The sequence below is a fragment of the Solanum stenotomum genome, chromosome 4 (assembly GCF_019186545.1).
Source record: "Solanum stenotomum isolate F172 chromosome 4, ASM1918654v1, whole genome shotgun sequence".
Classification (NCBI taxonomy): domain Eukaryota; kingdom Viridiplantae; phylum Streptophyta; class Magnoliopsida; order Solanales; family Solanaceae; genus Solanum; species Solanum stenotomum.
The window spans coordinates 12,752,044-12,757,891 of record NC_064285.1 but is presented as its reverse complement, the minus strand read 5'-3'; the positions used below and the strand labels follow the sequence as shown (position 1 = coordinate 12,757,891).

The 5,848-nt window shown below is 35.8% G+C and overlaps 1 pseudogene; it reads left to right on the top strand.

The window, feature by feature from the left end:
• Positions 1-2,165, top strand: LOC125862345 (pentatricopeptide repeat-containing protein At1g31430-like; annotated as a pseudogene).
• The last annotated feature ends 3,683 nt before the right edge of the window (positions 2,166-5,848 follow it).

Genomic DNA, 5,848 nt, shown 5'->3' with positions numbered 1-5,848 from the left:
TCTCTTGTCAAATGTTAGTTGTGTAACCAAATGGTGAGGCTTCCCTCCAAACTCAAACCTCCAAAAGCCAAAACCCTAATCTCTCTTCTTACATCTCAAACTCAAAAATCACTTAACCACACATTCTCTCCATCTCTTTTGCAAACCCATAAACTCTTCAACCATTTCACCCAAACCCTCTCTCATGCCATTACTTCAGGCTATTTCACAAACCCATTCATTTCCAGCCAACTCCTCCACCATTGTCTTTCAAATTCTGACTTCACCCTCACTTTTTCTCACACCTTTTTCACTCAAATCCCTAACCCCAATGTCTTTTCTTGGAATTTCCTCATCCGTGCATACTCCCACAGTTCATTCCCCCAAGAAGCCATTAGTCTTTACAATCAAATGATGCAGAAAAGTTTGATTCTTGATAATTTTACTTTCCCTTTTGTACTGAAAGCTTGTGGTAGATTAGTTAGTTTTCATAAGGGTCTTGAAGTTCATTGTGTGAGTTTGAAATTGGGGTTTGAATTTGATGTTTTTGTGCAAAATTCTTTGATTTATATGTATTTTCAATGTGGGGTTGTTGAGTTTGCATAAAAGGTGTTTGATTTTATTCCTGATTCTGTTCGTGATGTTGTTACTTGGAATAGTATGATTTCTGGGTATTTACAAAGTGGGTGTTGTTATCTAGCAGTGAAGGTGTTTGAAAAATTGTTGCGTGAAAGTGATGTGAGGTTGAATGATGTAAGTATTGTGAGTGCTCTTACAGCTTGTGCAAGAACTGAGTTGCTTGATGTGGGGAAGAAGATTCACGGGTTGATTGTGGTCTATGGAGTTGTAATGGATGTCTTCTTAGGTTCTTCTTTGGTTGATATGTACATGAAATGTGGGTGTTTAGAAGATGCTAAAACTGTTTTTGACAGATTGTTAGATAAAAATATAGTTTGTTGGACTTCTATGATTGCAGGTTATTTGAAATGTGATATGTGTAAGGAAGCGATAGAGTTATTCAGGGAGATGCTGATGGCTGGGGTTATGGCCGAACCTGCCACAATTGCGTGTGTAGTTTCTGCATGTGGGCATTCAGGTGCACTGTATCTTGGAAGGTGGGTGCATAATTATAGCGAAAGGAGTGGAATAGAAATGAACCTTATAGTGAAGAATTCTTTGATTGATATGTACTCTAAATGTGGACTTGCTGATAAAGCTCTAGAAGTTTTTCATTCGTTAACTAATAAGGATGTTTATTCGTGGAGTATGATGATTTCTGGGTTAGCTATGAATGCAAGGTCCGAAGAGGCTTTGCAATTATTTTTACTAATGGAAGGATCAAGAGAAGTAAGTCCGAATGAAGTAACGTTTCTTGGAATCTTATCTGCCTGTAGTCATGGTGGATTTGTTGATGAAGGGTTTTACTATTTTGAGAAAATGACTAGGAGATACAAATTTTCCCCGGGGATTGAGNNGTAGTCATGGTGGATTTGTTGATGAAGAGTTTTACTATTTTGAGAAAATGACTAGGAGATACAAATTTTCCCCGGGGATTGAGCACTATGGTTGCCTGGTTGATCTTTTGGGTCGTGCAAATCTTCTGGTTGAGGCTATGTATTTGATAGGTTCCATGCCCATTCAGGCGGATGCTGTCATTTGGCGATCCCTGCTTTTTGCTTGTAGTAGACACGGGAATGTAAAGTTGGCCGAGGTTGCTGCCAAAAAGATTAACAAATTGGAGCCAGAGAAGTGTGGGGGTACATGTACTGTTGTCTAATGCCTATGCCTCTGCATCTAGGTGGAAGGATGTGAAGATGGTAAGGAGGAATATGAGCGCTGAGGGAATCCAAAAGCAACCTGGATGCTCTTTTATTGAAATAGATGGTTTTGTTCATGAATTTCTTGTTGCTGATAGAACGCACTGTCAGGTTGACATCATATGTGATACACTTCTGGCAATGAATGTCGTTCTAAAATCAAGAGCACCTGAGGTTGTTTTCCTGGATTTCTTACATTAATATGAGAACATCCCCATAGTTGTGTGATATCACCCCTCATGTAAGTCCACCGACTCATTTCTGGTCCAGAAGACGTATATGCTCGAGTTACATCTAAGATTATTTTTCATTTAAGCTCACTGACTATGGACTGCAGAAATCTTTTTGCTTTAAAGCTAAAATCTTTCCCACAAGCTCTCCACAGAGGGGTTATTTTGCAACCAAGAATCCTGTCCAGGACCACCCAAAGAGAATGAAAAAGGTATCTGCTTTACTTGTTCACTCAAAACGTGGAAACATCGAGCATCCATACAATGTGGATAGTGTTTGCACTTCGATTCGAAGCTCTGCTATCTAAGACGAGGACATGGGATATGGAAGATACTTAAAATTCCCAAATCCTCGGCCACCTCTGTACCCTGCTATATTCCTGATGATCCTGTGATGTCCAGGACGGAATTCATTCGAAATTTCTTGAACAATTCAATATACACTATATCAATGGATTTTGCTATATCTGATGTTTTAAACCATTACTATCCTCCTTTCAAACTTATTATATGCTAGTACTACTAAGTACTAACTATGAACTTGGAATCATTCATTGCTTGAGTATTCACAAACTCATAATCCATACAACTTCATCAGATAACATTCTAATCATCAACAACATACCCAATGAAGTTCCACTAAGTGGGATTTGGAGAGGGTAGAGTATACATAGACCTTATCACTACCTCGTGGAGGTAGAAAGACTGTTTTTGAAAGACAACATTCTAATTATCAATGCAAAAAAAAAGAAAAAGATCTAACTGAAAATCTTACATGGAATATATGGGGAAAAGTTCTTCCTTCAAAAAAATTCGTCATTGAGTTTATCAATATTTTCCTCATATTTAAAACTTTATTGAAGCAAGCAGAAATATGACCGATATTTGTAATAACTTATCTAGTACCCTTTCAATTCCTTTTTAGTTGTCATGCTACATTTTTTGAGAGTTAATTTGATTAATTTTCAAAGCTAAATTAGATTGCATTGTTGTCATTAGGGTTATTCATGGTTATGGTTAAAAAATCAAATCGAACCACAATCTGAACCAAACCAGTTAAAAAGAACTGATATTTGGTTTGCTTTAATTTTAAATTTTAAAAAATCGATACTATTTGGTTTGATTTTGGTTTTACTAAATGACAACCGCAAAAATAACCAAATTGATAAATGAGATATATAAATTTTATAATTATTTATATATTATTCATAAATAAAAAATAAATGTTTTGTTAAATTTTAATTAACTTAAGTCTTTAACTTTACCATTTTTTCAAGCCCAAAACTTAAATTTTAGCCCAACTATTACAATTCCAAGTCCATCAAAATTAGGGGTGGGCATTCGTTGTTCGGTTCGGGTTTCTCAAATTTCGGGTTTGGTATTTCGGTAATTGGTAGTTTAAAGTAGATACCAAATACCAAAATTTTAAATTTTGATTTGTTAATTTAGAAAACGGTAAATTAAACTTCAGTTTAGTACGGTATTCGGTAATACTGAATTGAAATTATAGTCAATTCTATTACAAAGTTAATACTATTTCTCCAATTATTTCTATTTTTCTTATGTGGAGGCACGATATGATAGAAGATCAACAAGTAAGAAGACATCAAGAAAAGAAAATTGATACAACTAAAAAACATGTATTTGCATTGTTCATGTTTATTCTATAACTTTCTCTTTGGACTTGCAATAATGAGTAATTGATATGTTGATATATGACCTACATTAGGTAGATAAATTGGCATTCAGGAAATACCAAATGGTACTAATGTCTCCTACCAAACCCAAATCTGAATACCATAATTCTACAATTTTAGTCCCGAATACCATACCAAATATAAAAAATATACCAAACCCGAATACCTTACCAGATACCAAAATTTTCGGTTCGTACCAAAAACTAATATTTTAAAATAAATATAGATGTGGTGCTCGAAGCACCCAAACTTTTTTTCTCAAAAAAACTTTATGAGGACCTCTGTAATGAGTTGGGAAACCTTTACATATGCTCACACCATTTTTACGCCCATATCCGCGTTTACAAGTCCTTTTATAAGAACCGTCAAAATTTCCCAATTTGTCATATGTATTAACCCAAAGTTCTGGCGCCCGGAGCACCCAAAGTTTTTTTCAAAATTCTTTTTATGATGACTTTCGTAATGAGTTGGGAAGCCTTTACATATACTCATACCATTATTTTAATGTTCATTTTCGCATTTACAAGCCCTTTTTAAAAAACCATCAAAATTTCCCAATTTTTCGTGTGTTTTAGCCCATAGATCTAGCGTCCGGAGCACCCAAATTTTTTTCTCAAGAAACTTTAACAGGACCTCCGTAATGAGTTGAAGAACTTTCACGTATGCTTACACAATTTTTTTAACGCTCATTTCCACATTTATAAGCCCTTTTATAAGAACCGCCCAAATTCTAATATTTTTCGTGTGTTAACTATGGATCTGGCGGCCAGAGCACCCAAATTTTTTTTCTCAAAAAACTTTATGAGGACTTCCGTAATGAGTTGGGGAACCTTCACGTATACTTACACAAGTTTTCCGCATTTACAAGCCCTTTTTAAGAATCTCCTAAATTTTCTAATCTTTCGTATGTATTAGCCTATGATCTGGTGCCCAGAGCACCCAATTTTTTTTCTCAAAAAACTTTATGAGGGCTTTCGTAATGAGTTGGGAAACCTTCACGTATGCTTATACCATTTATTTAAAGTCTATTTTCGCATTTACAAGCCCTTTTTTAAGAGCCGCCCAAATTATCCAATATTCCGTGTGTATTAGCCCATTGATCTAGCGCCCGGAGCATCCAAAATATTTTTCTCAAAAAACTTAATAAGAAACTACGTAATGAGTTAGGGAACCTTCACGTATGCTCACACCATTTTTTAACGCACATTTCCACATTTACAAGTCTTTTTTTAAGAGCCACCCAAATTTCCCAATTTTTCGTGTGCCCATTGATTTGGCGCCCGGAGCACCCAAATTTGTTTTCTCAAAAATCATTGTGAGGACCTCCGTAATGAATTGAGGAACCTTCACGTATACTCACACCATACTTTTAATGTTCATTTCCGCATTTACAAGCCCTAATTTGAGAACATCCCAAATTCTCAAAATTTTCGTGTGTATTAGCCCATGGATTTGGCGCAATATGTACCCAAAAAAGTTTTCTCAAAAAACTGTAGGACCTTCGTAATGAGTTGAGGAACCTTCACGTATGCTCACACAATTTTTTTAATGCTCATTTCCACATTTACAACCCCTTTATTAAGATTCACCCAAATTCTCCAATTTTTCGTGTGCATTAGCCCATGAATTTGGTGCCCAGAGCACCAAAACTGTTTTTCTCAATTTTTTTTATGAGGATCTCCGTAAGGAGTTCAGGACTTTCACGTATACTGACACCTTTTTTTGACGCTCATTTCCGTATTTATAAGCCCTTCTTTTAGAAGCATCCAAATTTCCAAATTTTTCATGTGTATTAGGTCATGGATCTGACGCCTGGAACACCCAAAAATTTTATCTGAAAAAACTTTATGAACACCTTCGTAATTAGTTAGGTAACCTTCACGTATGCTCACACCATTTTTTTAACACTCATTTTCGCATTTACAAGCCCTTTTTTAAGAACCGCCCAAATACCCCAAATTTTCGTATGTATTAGACAATGGATTTGACGCTCGGAGCACCTCAAATTTTTTTTCTCAAAAAACTTTATGAGGACCTCCGTAATGAGTTGGAGTACCTTCACGTATACCCACACCATTTTTACCGCCCATTTCCGCATTTACAAACCCTTTTTAAGAATCTCCCA